Source organism: Puma concolor, chromosome A1 (genome assembly GCF_028749965.1).
Source record: "Puma concolor isolate L17-30 chromosome A1, mPumCon1.1.hap2, whole genome shotgun sequence".
Classification (NCBI taxonomy): domain Eukaryota; kingdom Metazoa; phylum Chordata; class Mammalia; order Carnivora; family Felidae; genus Puma; species Puma concolor.
This window is the reverse complement of record NC_141667.1, coordinates 219,145,178-219,169,785: the sequence shown is the minus strand read 5'-3', so window position 1 is coordinate 219,169,785 and position 24,608 is coordinate 219,145,178. Positions and strand designations below refer to the sequence as shown.

The following is a 24,608-nucleotide window of genomic DNA, read 5'->3' as shown; positions in this document are numbered from 1 at the left end:
TATGCATTGGTAGATGCATTTTATCTTGATATGAATTGCAAATCCTTTTTATGTGTTTGCTTTATTTATTTATTTATTTATTTATTTATTATCTCTCAGATTCTTTATTATTATTTTTTGTTGAGGTATAATTGACACATTATACTAGTTTCAAGTGTACAACATAATGATTTGGTATTTGTGTACATTTGCAAAATGACCACTACAACTAGTCTAGTTAATATCTGTCACCATACAGGGTGCCTGAGTGGCTCAATTGGTTACGCATCCAACTCTTGATTGTGGCTCAGGTTGTGATCTCACAGTTCAGGGGATTAAGCCCCATGTTGGGGTCTGTGTTGAGAGCTCTGAGCCTGCTTGGGATTCCCTCTCTGCCTCTCTCTCTGCCCCTCCTTGCTCTTTCTCAAAATAAATAAATTAACTAAAAAATACCTGTGACCATACATAGTGACAAAAATTGTTTCTTGAGATGAGGACTTTTGAGATCTACTCTCTTAGCAACTTTCAGATATACCATACAGTATTATTAACTATAGTCATCATGCTGTACATGATATCCCCAGGACTTATTTTGCAAAAGGAAGTTTGTAAACTTTGACCCATTTCACCCATTTTTTCTTGTCATGTGTGTATGTTGTTACTGTTGCCAGACTGAAAATTTATTTTATTTTATTATTTTCAAAAATTTATTCTAGTTCTTTTTTTTTAAGTTTTTAATGTTTATTTACCTTTGAGAGAGAGAGACAGAGACAGAGAGACAGTGTGAGAGCAGGGGAGGGGCAGAGAAGGGAGACATAGAATTCAAAGCAGGCTCCAGGCTCTGAGCTGTCAGCACAGAGCCCAACACAAGGCTCGAACCCACGAACCGCAAGATCATAACCTGCCTGAGCTGAAGTCAGACACTTAACTGACTGAGCCACCCGGGTACCCTGAAATTTTAAGCTATTATATTGTTAACTTTATCATGATTTCATTTTTATATTTGAATTTTTGATCCACATGGTATGAAAAGTTTTTCCATCTGTAGAAGATGAAATTCTAGACATTCATTGAGGAAAGGGTACTGTTCCTAAGTCTCATCTTAGAAAACAAACAAAACAAAAAACCCTATACTTTTAACTAAAGCTTTATTATTAATATGCTTCCTTCAATGAGTTAGAACTTACTGAACATCCATATGTGCTATATCTTTACATTTCTCTTGTTGAAAAATGCGACTCTGGGTTTCAAAGTGTTCCAAGTAAAGACTCATCCACTCTTGAAAAAAAAAAAGTATTAAATAAATAGAATGCTCAGTGGCCAGAAATAAAAATTCATCATGCTTCCCAAACAACTTAACATTTATAGTATTTTAGATGGTTCTGTCCTTTCTTCATGGTTGGTCCCATATGCTTCCTGTGTCCTTCTCTGGGGATAGCAACCCTCCTTTGTAGTGCAGGTACTTATTTTCCAAGAAAAGATCAAATGCTCCTCTCAGCTGGAAACACCCACTCTCCGTGTTGTTTCAAAGGGTTTCATACTCCTGCATTCCAGACATGTCCAAACTAAACCCTGGTCAGACCTGGCCCTGATTTTCAATGCAACTTGTTGTCTTTTACTCTGGAATGAGATCAGAAAAATGTGCGTATTCTTCACTTACGATTGTAATTTATTAATTACATAATAACTTTACATTAATGCTTATTCAATATTCATCACTACCAAAAGTAGTCTTTATTATTCTCTGGTGTTCAAAGGTGAATTACCACCTGGATTCATTTAACAGTACTATGGTTCTTCTTTTGGTGCTTAACAGAACTCTTTGAGCAAACTTAGGGAACTAGAACATACTTAGTTTTGAAGGAAAGTGCCATCCCTGAGGCATAATCAGGAACCAAAAGACTGAAGTGTTATTAGAACTAAAAGGTGCCTCTGAAATCTCTTGGTTCAATCCCTTCATTTTAAAGATGAAGAAGTAGGGGTGCCTGGGTGGCTCAGTCAGTTAAGTGACCGACTTTGGCTCAGGTCATGATCTTGCAGTCCGTGAGTTCGAGCCCCGTGTCGGGCTCTGTGCTGACAGCTCAGAGCCTGAAGCCTGCTTTGGATTCTGTGTCTCCCTCCCTCTCTGACCCTCCCCTGCTCATGCTCTGTCTCTCTCTGTCTCAAAAATAAATAAAACATTAAAAAAAAAATTTAAAGATGAAGAAGTAAAGACCCAGAGAACTCTGAGCTTAATGACATGTTTCTTATATTTATCCCAAGTCAGCACGCCTATAAATAATGCCTTCTTTATTTTTATTTGATTAATTCATGTGGTTAATATGTTATTTTTGTTTCTTTTTAAAATGTGTAAGTGTAAAAACCGTTGGGAGGAAAAAATCACCCAAATCTCTCTACTGAGGGGCAGTCACTGTTAAAAGGCAGCATGACCATCACTTAAGGGAATGAGCTTTGGAACCAGACAGTGCCAGACAGAACCTCATCAGTTAACCTTTCTGAGCTTCAGTCTTTATGACAACAAGGGAGATGATAGTATTCACCTCATGGTGAAAATTAAAGTATATTGCATAGGTAAGGCATTCAGGTCAGTGAGCTAAATGTTTGTATTCAATTCATGCTAGCAATCCTTAGTATTACAGTTGAGATAACACTCTATACATTTTTATACCATGTTTTTTTCACTTACTGCGTCATATGCATTTTCCCAGGTCATCAAAGAATCTTTATTAATGCACTTCTTTTATGTCATGACCATCTTGGTAAAGAAAAATTGGAGTTCTTTTCCATTCCACAGCCAAGTTGTGTATACCTTCTCAACAGAAGCTGAATCAGCAGCTGCCAACAAAGGGGAAAGGAAACAAGGGTTAATTAAGAGGAACTATTTTGGAATAAACAGCTGGATTTACAAGGGTGTGCATGAGAATGCTTTGATGCATGCATTTAGAGAGTAAAGGATATAGAATAATTGATGGCTATATTGGCAGATCAAAGTGTCTCAAGGGCATTGCAGGCTTGCAGAGTTAAACTGTTTGCACTTTTCCTGCATTTAGTGTGTGTATTTTGTGAGCATAATAATAATTTGTACTCACATAGAAGCTTTCATCTAGGGAGGAGCTCAAAGCACTTTGAAGATGTTAATAAGAAAAAGACCTGCTAATTAAGATTGCTTAAAAAGAAAAACTCTCCTTTCAGCAGGCTCACATGATTGTTGGGAGGATTCGGACTTAAAGAGATTTGTGATCACAAGTGAGTTATTTCGAATGTTTTCCCTTTAAAACACACCGTTGGCCTTAGTTTACTGATAAAAATGTCTTTCTCTGGACAGTCACACCACATGTAACAAGAATAATGGAACAGTCTATGACGTGCTTGATTTTGGAGAGCACACTCTTATCTAAAAAAGTACCGTGTTGGACATTTGTAGTGAGTTTTCAGGTTATCAGATAAAGTTGTAGATTAAACGTAACAAAACAAGCTTAGAAGGACAAAGCATTCCCAGGCCTTTCTGGAATTATATTTGTTAAAGGAAATTCAGACAGCAAAAATCGTATCTCAGTGCATGGTGAAAAGGGTGACTTTGTTAAGAGTTCTACAAGCTTCCAGCTCAACTTCCCTGCATCAAATACACGAAAGCAAATCCCTACATAGATGAAATCAGTTCATGAAACCTTTCCCAATCCAACTGTTAGAATCGGATGCCTCCCTTCTCTCTGCTCCCTGGTCAGCGAATGGTATTTGTTTGGCAATATTCTTTGTATGATGACTTAGTATTTGAGTCTTTTTTTTCATGTGTCAGATATTTATAGTTCTTCCCCACTAGAGAGTAAACTCCAAGTAGGCAAAAATATTTTTTATTCATCTTAAAATCCTATAAGAGGACTTAGCACAGTATGTGATCCTTAACACAACCTACCCATTAATAACTATTTCTTTTAATTAAGAATTTTATTATAACAGTTTCATAATAGAAAAAGAAATTGGAAATAGCATCAATGTCCATCTATAAGGCAAGGGCTAAATAAAGTTATGAGACATCCGTACAATGGGATACCATGTCAGTGTTAAAAAGAATGAGACAGACTTGGAAAAATTCAATGATCTATGGAACGAACAACTCAATTATAAGAATATATTTTAGGATCTCCTTTTTTGCAAAAAAAAAAAAAAAAAAAAAAACACAAAAAAACACAAAAAACAAACCAATGGGTGATTGAGAGATGCCTGGGATGAATACATAGGTAGAAAGTTAGACAGACCAATCAAATTTTTTTATTATTCATAGAAATTGGAAGCCCTGAAAAATATGGGCAAATCATCAACAGTGAATATTCCTGGTGAATGGGGCTCCTCAGCCCTCAGTCAGTGGGCTGGCTTTGAGAGGAAAGTCCTTCACTTGTTACTTTTACCTTTGTATTGTTTGAAGTTTTAGCAATGAACAAGTATTATTTTTGGTCAAAAAAAAAAAAAAGGGAAACTATTTATTGACTTTACGTTTGTATTTGTTGAACTTGCTTTCGGTCAGGCAGATGACCTAATATCCCATATTTCTGAGCTTTGCAGCCTGTCTCCCTGACAGCCTCTGGCACTGAACGAGCTGGAGGGGACAAAGCCTTCCTTTTTTCAAGAGTAAGCATTTAGCCCGATTCAAACTGACTCTCTTGGGCATCTTCCTGGGGCACCTTTCCAGGGCCTTGGTTTCTAAATTCGGTATACTAATGGGCTGGGACAGATTCCCTGGCTGACTTTGGAAGTTGTCAAAATCTCTCTGGTAACTTTCCTAGGCTTTTTGGTCTCTAACAAGACATGGACCTTTTTCAGTTGTAAATCAGCTTACATCAAAATTCATGTGGGAGGCCGTGCTGCTCCTGAAATCTCTCTGCTCACTCTTTTCAGCTGCTGAGCTCTCGGTCCCTGGAAACTCCTGCCTCCTGGGATAATCAGAAATAGCCACCTAGGCTAATTTCCTAAGTGGCCATTCTCTTGTTTTGACCAGTAGGAGGGGCGTGATCTGTTTTCTCCGTACAGTTTGTATAGTTTGGCTTGCTGCCAGCATGGTTCTCTCAACCGAAGGAAAACCAAACACTATCGAAAATGGGAGGAAAAAAGGGAATTTGTGGGAATATTATAGATTAATCCAGTTTGCAGGGATCTGGCCTGGCCCATTTTTAGTGGGGGCTGGTTTAGAGTTAGTTTGTGGTTACATAAACTTGCCAACAATCCGGAAGAGGAAACAATACCCTCTGGTGGTAACATTATATCCTGCACCGTGTACCCTAAATTTCAACCTTAGGCCAAGTTGCCTTACCTGCACTTGTACCACAGTACATGTGAACATTTTTAGTCACAGGAATCTATACTTTTTTTTTAAAGCTTATTATTATTATTGTTATTTTAGTAATCTCTACACCCAATGTGGGGCTTGAACCCACAACCCTGAGATCAAGAGTTGCATGCTCTTCTGACTGAGCCGGCCAGGCAATCCCAGAAATCTGTCCTTAAAGAAATCAACCCCACCTTTCCCTTGAGTGATATATAGAGATACAAACGGTAAAAATTTCCATTTCCCAGGTATGCTTTTATTGCTCTAAGTTACTGTGTTCAACATCATGCAGATCAAAATTCTTAAGTTTGTTATCATTCTATTAAGGAAAACAATTCCCATCATTCTACAAACTACAGACCTAGGGTTGGTTTTTGACTATACCATTATTTATGATGTTACCATTATGCTTATTTCAAGTCCATTTCAGTTTTTCAGAATGCGTCTATTGTGTCATATAGATTTTTGTCTCTCAGAACATATTACTATGTTCTGCTATATGTGACAACATTCAGATATAGTCATAATCCTAGGTCCCAGTTTTCTTGTTAATCTATGCACTTGAATTGTCGCAGTCAGGTCGATTGCACAGGGACGTTATCACACCAGCTGCTCTGCTCTGCAATTAGCAGGCCTGGTATGGAATGTTCAGAGTAAGTTGGAGTTCCCGTGGACTCTGGACATTTGCCTTTCTGAGTCTCTGCCTTTGACTTTCCCTTTGGGAATCATGCCATAAAGGTCACTGTTTCCTGTTCCAAATACTCCTTTTAGTTTCTGTTTTGTGAGAACTCTGTAGAAAGCTTTTTCCCTTGACCATTTGTCCTCCCAAGGCTGAGATTGCTTCTGAAGTGGAGAGAATTGAATAAACCCAGGATTCCTTTCTGGGAACTGGGCACTTGTCATCGAAGAGTGAAGTGTCTTTGGAGAAGCTTGTGGCACCAGGATTTGAGGTGAGAGAGGAGAAAGGGGGCTCAGCCCATTATTTAAAACCTGCATTTGCTTCTTGTCAAAATGCTCATTGGCCATCTGGTAGGTGACCAACTGTGCCAATTTGTCTGGGTTTGAGGGGTTGCCCAGGGCATGGGACTTTCAGTGTTAAAACTGGCAAAGTTCCAGGTAAACTGGACCGGTTGGTCATACCAGTATGGGTTTAGGACTGTATGAATCCTTTCTTTGCTCCTGTCTCTCTCTATAGTTAATTGTTCTTCCTTTTACCGCAGATCTGCCAAGTGCTGTTTCTTATGCGTCCTAATAAAACCCATGATGTCTGAAAACAATTACATATTAAGGATTTACTACATTTCACACGTGTTAACCATGGAAAACCTTTCATTTGAGTTTAAAAATCACATAAAAAGGTGCCTGGGTGGCTCAGTTGGTTAAGGGTCCCACTCTTGATTTCACGTCAGGTCATGATCTCAAGGTTCATGAGTTTGACCCCATGTCTGGCTCTGTGCTAACAGTGTGGAGTCTGTTTGGGATTCTTTCTCTTCCTCTCTCTCTGTCCCTCCCCAACTTGTACTTTCTCTTTCTCTCTCAAAAATAAACTTAAAATTTTTTTTCTAATAAAAAAATCAAAAAAAAAAAAAAAAAAAAAAGGAAATTACCTAAACATGAACTTGAGACAGGCATGCCTGCACAGTCTACCATAATAATTTATCATCGTTTCTAGGCACAGAGTGAAGGTGGACTGTTATGTGCCATGTCGGATGCTGGGGAAATGGGGAGCTGAATGGATACACAAGAGTTACCAGTGTTGGGCAAGTGGTGTAGGAGGCTAAGGAACAAAGTGATTCCTGTGGGCTGGGACTTAATGCTGGGAGAGGCTTAAAACAGGAAGTGGGATGTGGAGAAGACTGGAGAGGAACCCAGAAGAAAAGGTAGGCTCTAGATGAGAAGACTATTCCAGGCAGAAGAAAGCAGCTGCCTGTAGACTCAGGAATGTGTGGGTGGGATCTGTATAGGCAAGTTGCCCTGAAGCCGAGTTTTCAAATGGGTGATCAGTTTGAGGAGGGTGTGTAGGACCATTCTAGCATTTCTGTACTGCTGCTTTTGCAATTACTCTAGACCCAGTGAGTACATCTTTACCAAACAGAGAGAGCCCTTCTTTCTCCTCCTGTCCCTCCGCCAGCTTTTGTAGGTTAGGCCTGGCATCTGTAAAGAATGACCTGACTTTCTCAGTAAATATTTGGGGTGCAAAGAACTGGAGCATTGTCAAAACTCTGTGTGACTACTCCACCCTTCCTCCTATTGAGTCCAGCGCAGAGTAGGGCAGACCACAGAGTGTGGCCAAGGAAACTATCCTTCACCCCCTTGTAAACAAGCTTTGGCACAGAGACTTGGAGCACCAGCCCCTGCGCCCCAGTTCTCAGCAAAAGCAGCGAACATTTGTAGGTGAAATGGGGCTGTTAAAGGACTACTGGTCTCCCTTATGCTGTAATGCTCATTAGTGGGTTTTCAGTGACCTTATCATAGACTGGACGTAGCAAATTATCACAGCTCAATTTTACCAAAATGACCTTTGCCTTACACAAATCCCATTGTTCTTTATTGAAAAGAAACTCTTTCAATCTGGGCAAAGACAACGTGAAGATGTGTTGGGAAACCAGATACAACCGTCATCATAAATGGCGATGACCAAGGAAGACAGAGGTAAAAGCAGAAAGTGCCTTCAGTGAGATTTGGGAGGAGGGACACCAGGGACGTTCTTGTACCTCTTCCACAGCTTTCCAGCTAAAAATTCCTGCTCATGTAAAGAAGAGCTTTAATCTGTAAATTCTCCTGGGAAGATTATGCCTGTCTTTACTCTCACACTAAAGAGACTGCATCAATACTTTCCCTTTGGTGAGGAATAGGTAGGGACTTCAGTGCTTAAAAAGAAGTATCTGTAAATGTGAAAAAATGCTGCCAAAAAGAAGGCTTAGCATCTTAAAATCAAATTCTTTGCATCTAAATTTTTTTTGGGGAAATTTGTTATAGCTTTTATCTGAAATGGGTTGCATCACAACAGCACTCAGGAAAACTGTCTTTTATTTTCCTTGCTTTGGATTTGTAGTTCTTTAATACTCTATGGTCTTCATGGTCTACCATCTCCCTTTCGTTGTTCAGTTTCCTTCCTTTGCTCTCAAACTCTTTTGTAAACTATTTTATTTTTTTTTTTTTTATTTTTTTTTTTTTAAATTTTTTTTTTCAACGTTTATTTATTTTTTTGGGACAGAGAGAGACAGAGCATGAACAGGGGAGGGTCAGAGAGAGAGGGAGACACAGAATCGGAAACAGGCTCCAGGCTCTGAGCCATCAGCCCAGAGCCCGACGCGGGGCTCGAACTCACGGACCGCGAGATCGTGACCTGGCTGAAGTCGGCCGCTTAACCAACTGCGCCACCCAGGCGCCCCTTTTGTAAACTATTTTAAACTGTCCCATTTCTGCTCCTGAATTTCCCCCTTGGTTCCCAGTGGTCGTGTTTATTTATTAGCTCACAATGATTGCTTCCTTTCTCAGGTCTGGAGAAGTGTGACTGTGCTAAGGTGCATGGATACAAGACATAAATATCATTGAATTGATGACTGCATCTATTAAAAATATTGGGATCATCTTTCTGCTTTCATTGTTTTATTTGAAAACATAGGCTGACAACTGATACTTCTGTACTGTAAAAAATGGGAGGGAAATTCCATTAGACGGTGTGGATTAATCAGACACACTTTTCTTTAAAAACAAAAACCCTACCTTGATAATTACTTCCTGTGCCTGTTGGTTCTTAATCATAGCTGCAGCTGAAACTCCTCTCCCCACAGTCTCTGGTATCTTTTAGTCTCTGGTATCTTCTTACCCACATCTCTTTGTAAATCATTATTATTATTATTTTTTAATTTGCAATTGGTTCTGCCCTTGGTAGTGTCAGTTAAAACACTCTCATTGGAATTAAATGCCAAGGTATGGTGTTTGCAATTAGGTTAAATGTTTCCTTGGAACGGGTCCAATTGTTTTTTATCTTTTTTGATAAGCAATGGCTTTCAAGGTCCTGGCTTGAAGATTCTTATTTTGAATTAGGAATCCTTATCTCTACATAATTTGAACAATCCCAGACTATACAGGCATTGCGTAGGTCCACCAGACAGTTCTCCATTAGCACTGCTCAGTGTGAAAGTCTAGAGAAGAACTTAGGCAGTCATGGTGGACCAGGCAGCTTAACCAAGAACATCCAAAGTATCTACTAGGAGAATATTCTAACATTTATGTCAGTTTAAATACCCCTGGCAAGTCATACTGTTCTCTAAAAGTTCAGTCAGTCCTGGTTCATGGCTCAAAGCACTTTGTGTGTTATCAGCCCATTAGCCCTCTGCATTCCTCTGAGTCAGAGAGCTGACAAGTGGAAATAACCCCATTTCCAAATGTGGACTCCAATGCACAGAAAGCTTAAATAACTGCAACGGGATCACTAATTCAAGCAGCAAAACAGTACACACATGGCACCAAGAGCGTATCACAATGTTCCATAGGGTTCGATGTAGTAACAACCTCTGCCGGTGTTCCTTTGAGGGGCAGAGACAGCATCTGTGGCAAGATAAAGCACCTCTGCCTGGACTCCTCTTTATCCCTAACGCTTGGAAGAAAACCAGCTGACTTCAGACAACATCATTCATGTAGGGAAGTTTTGTTTCCTGGGCCATCCCCTCTCTGAGCCAATTTTCTTTCAGCCATGGCCAAGAGTATGGACGCTAGGACTAGAAATGCCAGCGTTCGAACCTTGATCCTACCAGTATGACCCTGGGCAAGTTTCTTAACCTCTCTATGACTCAGTTTCATCATCTGTAAAATGGTGATTAGTAATAGTATGTACCTCAGACAGGGTGCTGTGGGGATCAAATACGCTAATTCATGTAAAGCACTTAGAACAGAACCTGGCACATAAGTACTCAATAAATATTAGTTGTTTCTCTTGTTATTTAATATGCTTCCTTTCCTTTTCTGGGAAGCCTTTTCATTCCAGGGCCTTCACATTCTCTTACTTCCTCTTCCCATCAAAATAGCAAAGGATCCAGTATCAGCTATTAACATTTTAGTGAGACCAGCTGGTTTGCTTATCAAGCGTTGTCTCCAATTGTGGAATGAAAAACTTGATTCCCTGTTTAAGGAAGTTGGGGTACCACAAATGTTTTGAGGTAGTAGGGGAAAGTGGGAGATGAGAACGAAAAATCTCAATTAGCCTCAAAGATATCTGAAGGAACCTGCTCAAGTATTTACCAGGCCCCTTTTCTGCTAAAGAGGTCTACCTACTTGACCAGAACCCCTTCCTTCTTCTAAAATCCCTCTCCATCCCTATTCTGTTCCTTCCTATCTCAACACGAACAACTTTCCCTTTCCTCACCCTTAGTATTTTATCCTTCTTTCCTCTCACTTTAGACCAAGACCTTTAAATGCCAGGAATGCAGGGCCTGTTTTCACGAGTCTTCTGCTCCATCAGCCACGTCTGGCCTTGGTTCTCTTTGTCCCAACCCTGCTTTGCCATGATGGTACTATTTTGAGGGCCAAAAGTGAGAAGAGTTAAGCTATGAAAGTAAAATTTGCATATACCAGTTATGCCTGATTGTCTACTGGCATAATAATATAGACTTTGTATTATTAAATATATAAAACATTAACTTTATTTTTTATTTTTTTATTTACATTTATTTATTTTTGATAGAGAGAGACAGAACACAAGTGGGGGAGGGGCAGAGAGAGAGGGAGACACAGAATCCGAAGCAGGCTCCAGGCTCCGAGCTGTCAGCACAGAGCCCGATGTGGGGCTCGAACCCACGAACTGCAAGATTATGACCTGAGCAGAAGTCGGAGCTTAACCAACTGAGCCACCCAGGTGCCCCTAAAACATTAACTTTATTAATCTCTATTCTGAAATAACAAAACTGTTCACATATGCTTGGCGTTCTTAATTAGTCGCTGTCTGTAGCCTTATCATTTGATCACAGCCTTGTCCACGGCATTTTTCCTGCCAGGCATGTGTAATTAAATACATGTAGTTCAACTCCTAACCCTTTGCTACAAGGGGGAGACTAAGGCTGAGGAATGGAGAGGAGAAGGGACCCCAGGGGAGGGTAGACGTGAGACAAAGAACTCCCAGAAGCCAGGGATAACTTTCCCCCAGGCCTTTCCCTCAATGTCACCACCCAGAGGTAATATCTGAAAACCACAAGCCTTAAAAATTAATGAATCTCAGATTTAACCTCTAGTCATCCTTGAATGACAATCTACATTTCAGAGCCTTTTTCTTAACATAAATAGAAATTACAGTTCATATCACATGTTTAAATGACTTAAGCAATTTAACAAAAACCCTGGCCAGTTCTTCTTAGAGTGCTAGGCAAATTCGAGGTGGTTAATTTCTTAGTCAGAGTTTTCTCACCTGCTTTTTATGTCCTTTGTTTAAAATAATATTATTTGTATTAATATATGAAATACACAGGCACTTAAATTTTTTACTCACTATCTCACCAATGTTCTATTATTCATGTTTTAAAAGCTTCTGTGTATATTCACAGTAGCTCCAAATAACAGATTTTTTAAGTTTATTTATTTATTTTGAGAGAGACAGTGGGAGTGAGCAAGGGAGAGGGAGAGACAGAGAGAGGGAGAGAGAGAATCCCAAGCAGACTCCACACTATCAGTGCAGAGCCCAATGTAGGGCTCAAACCTACAAACTGGGAGATCATGGCTGGAGCTGAAACTAAGAGTCAGACACTTAGCCTACTGAGCCACCCAGGTGCCCCCCAAATAACAGATTTTTATTTCCTTGAAGCAAGTCTCCTGTTAACTGTTTCCCATGACACTGTCAGTCATAAACCCTTCAAATAAAATCAAGATCACACTTGTTGGCATAGACACCAAGCGTTAGAAGGAACGCCTTCAGCGGGCCCAACTTTAAACGTTGCCTCTGGTTATTCTAGCACAAGTGGGAAGTATGCCGGACCTCACTATAATCAGTTTAGGACATACAGTGTTGTTGTTGTTGTTAAGATTTTATTTTTCAAGCACTCTCCATACCCATCGTGGGGCCAGAACCCACAACCCTGAGATCAAGAGTCACATGCTCCACTGACTGAGTTAGCCCGGTGCCCCTAGGAAATATAGATTTTATTTTTGGTCCAATAATGCAATGGTTTCCAAACTATGTTCCATAAAAACTTTAGATCAGTGAGGGATTTTTGAGTGTCTTAGAAAAAAAGGGCATATCGCAGAATATGCTTTTGATTTGTGTCCCAGTTCATCTTTTCCAATCACCACCCCGTGACCAGTTACTACTCTATGAGCAATTAAGTAGAAATCTTGCTTATGTTTGGACAAATAGGTTACGATTCACATTTTATAAGTCAGGTCATACTTTATATGTTTGCTATTTATCAAGTATGTATTATATGCCAGCATTGACTTGGATTATTCACATTAGTCTTAACAACTCTGTGACATAGGTCCCCTTATTATCCCCTTCAACAGATGAAGAAGCAGAGACTTAGGAGATGAGGAAACTTACTCAAAGTCTCAGAGAAAAAGAAATCAGGTCAAGCCTGAAACCCTAGCATTTAGCTCCCAAGTCCATGCTCTTTAAACACCCTGCTCTGTTACCTCCTTAACAGAGGCAATTGCTGCAGAATAATCTACAAATCAAGCTTTCCCTTTGTATGGTATGTTTGGCCCTCCTCTCCAACATACCCCCCTTGATGAACGTATGAATTATAAGCTTGGCATTTGTGTGAATCATCTACCAAGGGGCACCCTTGTGTAAGAGAGTCCCAGAGCTGTTTTCCATGCAGTTTTAGTTGGGAGTCTATCTATGTTCCCAAGTTCGACAGGCCAGGAGAATGGCAAAGACTCTGTTATCCGATGACCTTTCTTATGGCACAACCTCCTCCCAAAGGTCAGCATTGCTCAGGGAGGGGAACTACAGGCCTTCCATGCCCCCAGCTCCTTCAGTTCATGGGCATGCTGTTTTTGGAGACTGCCCCCTCATGGCTGCTTATAGGTCTGCAGGGGCCTTCATGAGGAGGCCATTTCTCCATTTCTTGGAGGGATCAACGGATTACTGTTCTCTTATTATTCCATTTTGTCAGTGTCTGAGTTGCCATGGAGGGATACAGGTTTTGCTGTGGGTGACCTGACCAAATCCTTCAATAGCAACAAATGGTTCCCTGGAACTCACCACTGCCACACTGAAGCTTGCAAGCAAGGCCACACTGACTGCATTCCCAAATCCCCTCCACCCCTCATTCCCTCACAAGTCTATCCATTATGAGGACTGCTCAGTGGCCCAAGAAACCCATAACCCAGTCTATGTCCAATAGATAGAGCCGTTGCCTCTCAGGATTGCTACTCCATGGACAGGGTGTACCAAAGGGTATAACTGCCCATTTATCTCTCAATCTTTTCCAATAGACTAGAAGCTCCTTAAGGGCAGTTACAGTTAATCACACATTGTTATAAGCAATGTGATGGCCTTTCTGAGCACTAAGGGGGCACCTGCAAATGGCCTTGATCTTTCCATTTTCTCTTTGGGTCAGGCATATTCCATCTCATTGTGACCTCTGACCAACCTCATTAGGCTCTTCAGGGTCTGGGCTAAAGTTCAATTTATAAAAGACAAGTGGAAAATGCCACACCCTTTGATAATGAAACCAGCCCACTTCAGAAGCAAAAGTAATACTGAGAGAAAACATGTTTTGCAGCTTGGGTCAGCTTTCTTCCTTTCTTTTTTTCAAATGAATTACTTGAAGCTTTGAAGCACTGGAAAACAGGAATATCTGAGTTATCAAGGCCCTTATCCAGTCAGTTCAAAATATTTATCCTGAATTACAAATTCACTTTCTAGGCTTCAGTGGGTGCACTGCAGTGTTTACAGTTAAAGATGTCTCAGAACAATTATTTTGTCATGCACCTTAACTCTGAACATGTTGATGAAGCAAACTATCTTGTAGTTCTTTCTAAATGTTCTAGACCCAGGAGGACATTCATATTTCCAATGGATCTTAACTTGGAAGACCCCTGCTGCTCCATCACACCCTCTACAGGCTTCCTAGAATAACCATGGCTTAGACCTGCTTCACTTCCCTGAAGGCAACATTTTGCCCTCCATCCTACTGCTTCAAAAATGTATTAAATTAAAGGTCTTCACATTCTTGATTCACAATTCAGTCAATTCTTTTGCTCCACAAAACACCCTGATATTTGTAACAAACACCCTGAGTGTCTTGGCCCTTTGTTGGCCTGACCCAATAATGACTCAAATACCCCAAAAATCCTCTTGGTTAGAAGAGTGAATATAATTAGAACCTGATAGATTCTAGACACTCTGCTAGGTATTTTCATTTATATTACTTCATTTAACTCTCAAAATAATATTACAAGGCAGGTAGAGCAGTAGTTGGTACATAGTGGGCACTCATAAAACACTTGGTGAATGAGTGAAGAAATTACAATTCCTATCTTACAGTCTAGAAAACCACAGATGAAACAGATCATATCATTTTCTTGAGACCACTTGGCCAAGCAGGTCTGCCTCTTCCCTGGCCATGCCCTCTGTACCATGTGACTTCGGGCCTGTAAGTGTTAAATACACTCTCTGAGAAGGCTTATGCTGCGTCACCACTTGACGCCCTGAGGATTTTCTAAATCATTGTAATCAACACTTACTAAGCCCCCTCAAGTACTCAAAATCCTTTAATCCTCAAATGTGAAAACAAAAAGTAAGGCTTTATCTTTATGTCCGTGTTAGATAAAAGTTTCTCTTGAACCTCATTGGTCTTGGATATCAATTATCCAAAGAAGTGTAGAGAAATTCTCAGGAAAATTCACAGGGCAAAATTAATTTTAATGGCTTTAATTTACACAAGAGCCATGAAGTAACACTAGCTTCTTGACACAGTCTTTGCCACATCGCCCTTTGTCTGCCCTGATGAGCTCCAACTCCTTTCCATACTTTGGGTTCCCTCCCTCTCCCTTCTGCTCCCCAGAGTGCTCCTCTGCGTCCTGAGACTTCCACGGCTCCCTCCCACCTCTCAGCTTATTCCTATCTGTGAGCCATTATTTATGATCCATCCTGCACCCTAAAGACTTCTGTGTCTCCTAGGACTTTGTGTATGTGGTGTGTGTGTGTGTGGGGGGGGGTGTTTCCCCATGACTTATTAAAAGTAAGGCCATTCTTATTTCACATACAGTCTGCCTCCTCTTCCAATAGTGGACAATTGCGTTAGTGGACATTTGTGGCACTGGCTATATAGTCCTTAGTATTATCTTCCCAATTGGATTGGACATTTTTTGCCCCGTCTTTTTTTTTTTAATTTAAATCCAAGTTAGTTAAGATATAGTCTAATAATGATTTCAGGAATAGAATTTAGTGATTCATCACTTACATATAACACCCAGTGCTCATCACAAGTGTCCTCCTTAACGCCCCTTGCCCATTTAGTCCACCCTCCACCCGACCACTCCAGCAGGCCTCAGTTTGTTCTCTGTATTTAAGAGTCTCTTATGGTTTGTCTCCCTCTTTGTTTTTGTATTATGTTTGCTTCCCTTCCCTTATGTTCATCTGTTTTGTATTTTAAATTCCACAAATGAGTGAAATCATATGATATTTGTATTTCTCTGACTGACTTACTTAGCGTAATACTTTCTAATTCTATCTATGTTGTTGCAAATGGCAAGATTTCATTCTGTCCCATCTAAGATACTCCTAAACCTGTCTTAATTGTTCCTGGGTGTAAGAAGTAGGTGGTGAAAGTTCTACTAAGTACTCTTGATAAGCCACTCTCATTCCCTTCTGGGCACCAAATAGAAGAGGAGCTTCTGAATTTCTACAAAAAAAGAATAATCATCCTGGTAATAGCAATGTATACAGTTCTCTTTGTATCCTTAAACTGCACTTTGGGCCATGTTCCTCAAATTCATCAAGCTCAAAGATGAACTCCCCATTTCTCCAGATCTGTTCCTTCTCATGTCTTCTTCACTAAATTGATGATACTACCTTCCCCACATCACCACCTAATTTAATCATTTAACTCTTCTCCATCCCCCTACCCACACTTCCCTCTCATCTAAATTCAATTAGTCAGCCCTTGTTATTTATCTACTAAATATATTTGAAGTTGTCTACTCCTTTTCATTCCCCACTCTTCCTATCTTGGTTCAGACCCACATTACTACTTCCCGGGACTGTTGCAATATTTCTTTACCTGGTTTCCTTCCTCCTGTCTCTCCCAACTCCCCTCCAACCCATTTGCTACATGATTGTGTTGCTCTCTTGCTTAAAAAGCACTCGGTGACCTCTTATAAAACCAAGTCAAATTTTATGGATTTCTAGCTTAATTGAATCTAATCAGAAAAACTTTATAAAATCTCTAAGATCTCTTGTTAAGATTTTCTTTGTAGCTAAATACATGACCCATATTAGTAGATGCTTCATCAAAATAGAAAAGAATATATGGTGATTGTTTCTATCTCACAAAGAGAAAGGTCTATATTCACCTTTTGTAGTGTCCATATCCTAACATGTTTCTACTAAATTAAGCTTGATTAAATTTTTCCATAGAATATTATTTTGTGTTTATTTGATATTTGGAATTTAAAAATCTACTTACCAATGGCTATATTATAATGGTGTTTTGTCAGTTTCCTTATGTTTCTAGTTTTTGGGGGTTTGTTTTTGTTTTTATAATTGGAAGATATAATTAGTGTACTCATTTTTGCAGTTAGGAAAACATTTTTGTTGAAAAAACTTTTACCATTTTTTTTTTTAAGTCTTGGAAATAAAAATGTCTTTCATGATATGACTTTCCTTTAACCCTCCAGACTTTTCTTCTGCTATTCCCTACTTTTCTCTTTACATTCTACTAATACAGCCTGCTTCTGGTAGTTCAGCTCTTTCAAATACACTTGTAGTTTTGCTCTTCCTGACATTCCTGTGTAACTATGACTTGACCTTTATGTCTGAGCTCAGCTGTTATATCTTGAACCTCTTTGTAAACCCATAGCGCCTGTGCTTACTTGTCTTCTCCCTTTCCACCTTATGTTACCTGTGTACATGTCTGTGTTTCTCACTAGACTGTAAGTCCCTGAGAACATGGGCCAGATCATCATTTGTTTTGCTCCTACACAAGGCCTGAAACATGATAGGTTACTTAATTTTCTTGTACTGTACCCAGCCAAACTGATCTCCCAATGGTCATCACACTTGGGAGCCTTGTCCCATTCTGCCCCTTCTTCCTGATGTCCAACATGATTGATCAGCCTGGGTTTCCGTCATCCCTTCACTTCCCCCTGGCTCTTTACCTCTTCACCAGGAGGTAGCTGCTCTTGCAGGTTCTTTTGCCACATCTTCCAAGAGTAACCACCTCAGGATTTGTGCTGTCTTGCCTCAGAAGTGGTTTCTTGCCATTCAGCATCACCCCCTGGAGACTGAGTGGGAGAGAAATGGGTCCATCAGACATGAGGCCATTCAATACTTTTTGTTCTGAATCTATGCTCTTGAAGCTACTTTTGGATCGTAGTTGGACTAACCACATTGAAAAGTAGTTGATCCGTAAACCCGAACATCTATGATCACTCAGGAGTTATATTTTTCATTATAACTGCATTAATTTGCATTCCATTTTAATTAATTCACTTCTTGAAGAATTCACTTGTATAACCATTACTGTTTTATTCAAATTCCTTAAGTTGCAAGAAATAAAACTCAATCAAACTAGCTTGTGTAATGGAGCAGGGGTAGGATCCTTTCGATGCAGCAATAAGGGAGACAGAGATCATGGGAATTTATGAACAGAGCACAGGATAAAGCTGACTGAACCTTTTGGGAATTGAACCTGGAAAACTGTCAGGAACTGGGCTGCTAGGGACTGACACTCGCTCCCCTCCCTCTCTCATGGGCCACATGTACTCTTCTTTCCCACTACCCTTTTCTTTCCCTGTACTCTGCATACCTTTTCCTTTTCCTCACAGCATCCTTACCGCCTTATAAATCTGGCTTACACAATTTATCATGGCCTCTTTGGCTTTTCTCTGTGTTAATTTCATTCTCTCTCTCTCTCCTTAATTTTTCACAAAGAGAGTTGATGCCAGGTTATCTTTTCAAGCTGTGGATAAATGTATCTGTAATCAGTCAACCTTCCTCCATCTCTACGGCTACTATTTGGTCAAATGACTACCATTTCTCACCTGAATTACTACGAGGATTTTACTACCACTGTCTTCCTCCCCTCCCAGTCCATTTTCCATACACTTCAGAGATTTCCCATTGCTTACATGATAAAGTACAGATATTTTAACATTCTTTTTTTTTTTAACGTTTATTTATTTTTGAGACAGAGAGAGACAGAGCATGAATGGGGGAGGGTCAGAGAGAGGGAGACACAGAATCTGAAACAGGCTCCAGGCTCTGAGCTGTCAGCACAGAGCCCGACGCGGGGCTCGAACTCACGGACCGCGAGATCATGACCTGAGCCGAAGTCGGCTGCTTAACTGACTAGCCACCCAGGTGCCCCTTAACATTCTTATAATACACTTCATGTTGTAGCCTCATGACCTGGTCCCTAGGTACCTCACCAGCCTCATTTCTTACTTCTCAATCTTGTACTCTACCTCCCATCATACTGAAATTATTTAAGTTGCTTAAAATATGCTATGTTTTCCCTCACCTCTGGTTATATGCTGTTCCTTCATTAGGAAAGCTCTTCCTCTTCTAGAACTGGACTTTTCTTACTTAGTCTTCAGCTCTCAGCTTAAACATCACTTCTTCCAGGAAGTCTTCCTTGATCAGGTTACTTGGCTATGCTGTTATATGCTCCCATAGCACTGCACTTTCCCTATCTTAGCAAAATAACTTATGTTTGCCTATTTAATTGTCAGTCTTTCTAGGTAGAGTGTAAGCTTGAGGGTAGCAAGGAAGGTGTCTGTTTTGCTCACCATTACATCCCTGGCACATAACAGTCACTTCATAAATATTTGATAAAGGGCACCTGGGTGGCTCACTCACTTAAGTATCTGACTTCCACTCAGGTCATGATCTTATGGTTCACGAGTTCATGTCCTACATCAGGTGAGCACAAGCCCCACTTTGGGTGAACATGAGCCCCACTTCTCTCCCTCTCTCTGCCCCTCGTGGGATTCTCTCTCTCCCTCTCTCTCTGCCTCTTGCTCACTTGTGCCCTCTGTCTCTCAAAAAAAAAAAAAAAAAGATGACAAATGAGTGTGGCCCAACCTTAGGTCACTGATACTATTAGATATTGGGAGCAGGGACAGTTCATGACTTTGTTGGATGTACCTTTGTTCTAATTGATATATCTTAAGCAGATCTGTTAGAAGAGAAGCTTCCCTTCGTAGGGGCTGTAATCCTGATAGACAACATGATTGAAATGTTTAACACAGTTACTCAAAATCTGATTTGTCTCTGTGACCTTGAAGATCAAATGACTACTAGGTTGTTGGAATCTTGTGATGCTCACCTTAAAGCAACCTAATGACTGCCCTCTACACTCCCATTGTAACAAAACTAAAATACTAACTCCTTGCATGACCTGCAAGAGCTCTATGGGACACATGATGAGGCCTCTGTGACACGCTCAGCTCATCGAACCCACTGCTTCACTCACTATGCTCCAGCCTCCTCAGGGCCTCCTATAATTCCAGGTGTTAGGAAACAGGCCCTTTGTACTTGCTGTTCATTCTGCTTGGAACTATCTTCCCTAGATCGCTGCACGGTGAGGTCCCCCTTTTTATCCTTTAGCTCTTACCTAAAATATCACCCTCCTCAGAGAGGCCTTCACTGGCCACTCTATGTAAAATGGCCCCCACTCCTTCATAATATTTATCATAAACTAAAATTATCTGGCATGTTTGCTCATTAATTATCTTCCATCCCCATTTAGAAGGTGAGCTCTAAAAGGGCAGGGAACTTGGGGCGCCTGAGTGGCGCAGTCGGTTAAGCGTCCGACTTCAGCGAGGTCACGATCTCGCGGTCTGTGAGTTCGAGCCCCGCGTCAGGCTCTGGGCTGATGGCTCAGAGCCTGGAGCCTGTTTCCGATTCTGTGTCTCCCTCTCTCTCTGCCCCTCCCCCGTTCATGCTCTGTCTCTCTCTGTCCCCCAAAAAAATAAATAAACGTTGAAAAAAAAATTAAAAAAAAAATAAATAAAAGGGCAGGGAACTTATTTGGTTCATCCTCTGCTGTATTGTAAAAATCTGGAACAGTACTTACTATCACTGCTCAATAAATCACTGAATGGGGGCACCTGGGTGGCTCAGTCGGTTAAGTGTCTGCCTTCGATTTGGGTCATGATCTCACCATTCGTGGGTCCAAGCCCCACATTGGGCTTCCCGCTGTGCGCCTGAAGCCCGCTTCCGGTCCTCTGTCCCCTTCTCTCTCTGCCCCTCCCCCACTTGCACATGCGCTGTCTCTAGCGCTCTTTCAAAAATAAATTAATTAATAAGTTAATTAATCAAAACTTAAAAAAATATCACTGAATGAATGAATGAACAGGAAGGCCTGTGCCCAGAGTTGACACAAGATTTTTTTTTTTTAATCTAACCCTCTTCAGTTTTCCACTACTGTATTATTTCCTGAAAGAAATGCGAGAAGGAGACAGTCTAGCCAAATGTTTGCCAACTGTCCCTGACAGAGGCCTGTGCACTATCTGCTCTTCCCTGCAGACTAGTCCAGGATTCCTCATCTCTCCCTGATCCCTTCTGACCTTGACCCTTTGTCTTGTACCGACAGCCCAGGGCAGTGTCAGACCTCAGCAGTCTTTTTCCCTACTGCCTGGGGCCATTGTGAGTACTACCCAGGTCCCTGGGGTGCATGCATACCCAACAGAAACCGTGTGAATATCAAGTATTACTTGGAATAAGAAAGAGGATTAGTTAGAGCTTTATAATCCCTGGACTTCTCCCCATTTCACCGTACTTGAGGCACCGACAGGGCCAGGCTCTCCAGTAGGACTGTGGCTGTAAAGTTGACTGACCAATATCTTAGGATGCAAGCAAGCCAAAAAGACATAATTTTGCAAAAGATTTAAATATGCCTCTGTCAGAATGGTCACTTGTCAAATGTTTATGTTCCACAATTCCACCATTTCACCTCTAAATCCAGCATTACACCCACAGCAGGACTGGTGTCTAAAGACTCAGGGAAGAACCACCAATGCAGCTAAAACTGAATGATCTAAATACACTCAGAAATTGTAAGGCCTTTGTTGAGGAACCACACAGTAGTCCCGCCAGAGCCCAAGAAATACCTTTGGAGCGCTGTGCACAGCACATTGGCCCAGCAGGAGCATTGTGTACAAGTCGATCTTGGAAATGGATTGCGTGGTCATCCAGCAAATGAAGCATTATGCGTTTGTCTGGTTGAGAAGAGATAAAAAAGCATGGATCAGACAGAGTGAAATGTGGCCAATGTTTGGCAGGGGCTTTCCAATGAAAATAAAAGGTCCTAACAAAGAGTGGAGCTTGCATTTTCAGATCTCCTAGGAGGGAGAAATTGGTGTCTGTAATTAGAAATTTTATATCAGGTGTTAGATTCACAAAATGGGCAGGCCAGTCTCTGGAAGCCTGATTGCTGGGGACAGAGAGTCACTGTGCTCACTGCTGGCTTGGGGCGGCCTGAAGGGAATAACTTGCGGGTTGGTTGGAGGACCAGACCTGGCCGAAGCCCAGAATGTCAAAGAGCAACAAGTTATCCAAGAAGAGGCAAGGGCCAAGCACCAGAGAATCTGAAAAGACAAAGAAGCCACTGTTCTGCCCTGATGAATGCCAAGATACCTCCGTTAACCTCATTGCTTTTATTCAAACACTTAGCAGGAAACTCATCCTTATGTCTTTAATGGGAAAAATCTTCTGGTTGGGGTCGAAATCAGATAACACGAGGATGGATGTATTTGAAAGTAAATGGAAAAATGGGAAAGAATGATGATGTCATTATACTAAGGGAATATAAATGGTCTGGGAATTTGGTCGTTTTGAGGTGGGTTCAATTCTTCATTTCCTGGCACTTCAATATTTATCTCTGCTTTTGCAGGGGATACAGTGACTCATTTGCACACAGGGTCATACAGTACTTTTTGGATTGTGATAAACATTCAGAGAGACAAGATTAAGGTGATCTGAGGCCAATTTTGCCAATTGAACTATAGTGTTTAGCTCTCACAAGGTGTTTTTCTAAATTAAATCAAATCAGTAAACATTTATCAGGCATCTGCGTATCGTGTGAGAGGCTAACACACGAAAATGAACAGGATTTGAAATGCAAGGAAATGAAAAACAAACCAGCAGCATGGAGATTATAGTTAATCTTTTCTGAATTGTGTCCACGGTTAGAGACAGGAAGGGAACTAACTTTCTAGCAGCCAAAAAGGAAACTTTTCTGGGAAATCTCCCTCAATCTAGCCAAAATAAATATTTAGATCTCAGAGAAAACAAAAGTTAAAATGAATGTAAAACTGATCTTCACATTAAGATGCGAGGAAAGTCAACCAACTTCAATAAAAATGCTGAACCTTTACTATGTGGTAGGTAGTGGTTATATGAAATTAAAAAGAGATGGCCAACATTCATGAGGACAAATTTAAACATGTGTTATTCCATGCAAAACAAAGTTCTTTTGTCCTCAAACTTTTATTTATTTATTTATTTATTTTGGTTGTTGTTTAAGGATGTTAAACGTAGAAGAATTTTTTTTTAATATTGTATTTGAAGTTCATGAATTTGGCACAATCTATTATGGATGCCTTGTGTGTCAACCGAAGCAATGTGGGTAAAGGTATAATTAGGTGGATTTGTATTTGGTTAATTGACCATACCCCAGCTGCATTGATTGTTGAATGATGTCTGCTGCATCCCAGAAGATTCTTAAAGGCACTAAAGCTATTGGGGCTAACTGAAACATCACATATGTTTGCTTTGGATTGGAACTGTATTGACTTTATTCGGCAAACACTAGCAGAGAAAAACAGAAAAGAACATTTACAGTGTATGCAATTCATTCCTTCTTCCAACTACCTTAAATTCTATCCTCAAATCAGGTTATATCACCAGAAGACTATATGCCTGCACAACAGTAAATTAGCCTCTCACAAAATCATCCTCACTGGACCCAGAGCACTCTAGGAGGCAAGGCTTCCAGAAAAAAAAGGGGCATGAAAACTTCCTGATATGTTGGAACTTTTGGAAAAATAAATGAAGAATTATTGTAAGAGATTAAGAGAAGAAAGAGAATAGAAACTACTATAAAAACTAACAGTTGTATAGCAAGGGATTATGATATTAATATCCTACTTTGTTCTTCCCCGAGCAACAATTATATAAATTATAATATTGTAAGCATCATTGAGCAATTTAACATGGTTTAATGGTAGTTTGCCTGAAAAACATCAGAATTTTTAAAATAGACTTCTATTTTAGAATAGTTTTAGACTAACAGAAAAAATTATGAAGATAGTAGAGAGATTCCCATATACTCTACACCAGTTTCCTCTATTATTGACATATTAATATGGTTCATTTGTCAAAATTAATGAACCAATTCTAATACATTATTATTAACTAAAGCCCATGATTTCTTCAGATTTCTTTAGTTTTTACCTCATATTCTTTTTCTGTTCCAGAATCCATCCAGGATACCACGTTACATTTGGTTGTCATGACTCCTAGGGCTCCTTCTCTTGATTGCACCAGTTTCTCAGACTTTCCTTGGTTTTGATGACCTTGACATTTTTGAGAAGCCAGCTGCTTTGTAGAATGTTCCTCAGTTGGGATTTGTCTGATGAGATTATGAGTTTGGAGGAAGATCAGAACAGTAAAGTGCTATTCTCATCACATTATATCAAGGACACTTATGATTGACTTATTTCTGTTGATATTAATTTTGATCACATGGCTGAGGTAGTATTTGTTAGATTTCTCCACTGTAAGGTTTCTCCCCCTACCCTTTCCATACATACTGCACCCTTTGGAAGGAAGTTACCATGAGCAGCATACATTTAGGGGAGCAGGGAGTTTATGCACCAACTCCTTGTGTGTTGAGCACCTACATAAATTATGTAGAATTCTACATGAGAGATTTGTCTATTCTCCCCAATTTATTGATTTATCCAATCACTTATTTACATCAGCATGTACTCATGGATACTTATTTTGTATTTTAGGTTATGATTCAGCACTGTGTTATTTATTTTGTTATTCAGCTTGTTCTACCTTTCATCATTAGGAATTCTTTCATTGGCCCTGATGACCCTTTGACATACCCCACCATTGTAGATTTTTTTCTTTTAA

General features: G+C 40.2%; 1 protein-coding gene across 3 annotated transcripts in view; it reads left to right on the top strand.

The window, feature by feature from the left end:
• The first annotated feature begins 6,096 nt into the window (after positions 1-6,096).
• Positions 6,097-24,608, top strand: part of MED4 (mediator complex subunit 4) — a 47,809-nt gene continuing 29,297 nt past the window's right edge. The window contains exon 1 of one of the 3 annotated variants that reach the window (XM_025924274.2): positions 6,097-6,249. The gene's annotated coding sequence lies outside the window, so the exon portion shown is untranslated. The remainder of the gene's footprint in view (positions 6,250-24,608) is intronic. The other 2 variants (XM_086711942.1, XM_086711933.1) reach the window with 2 other exon arrangements.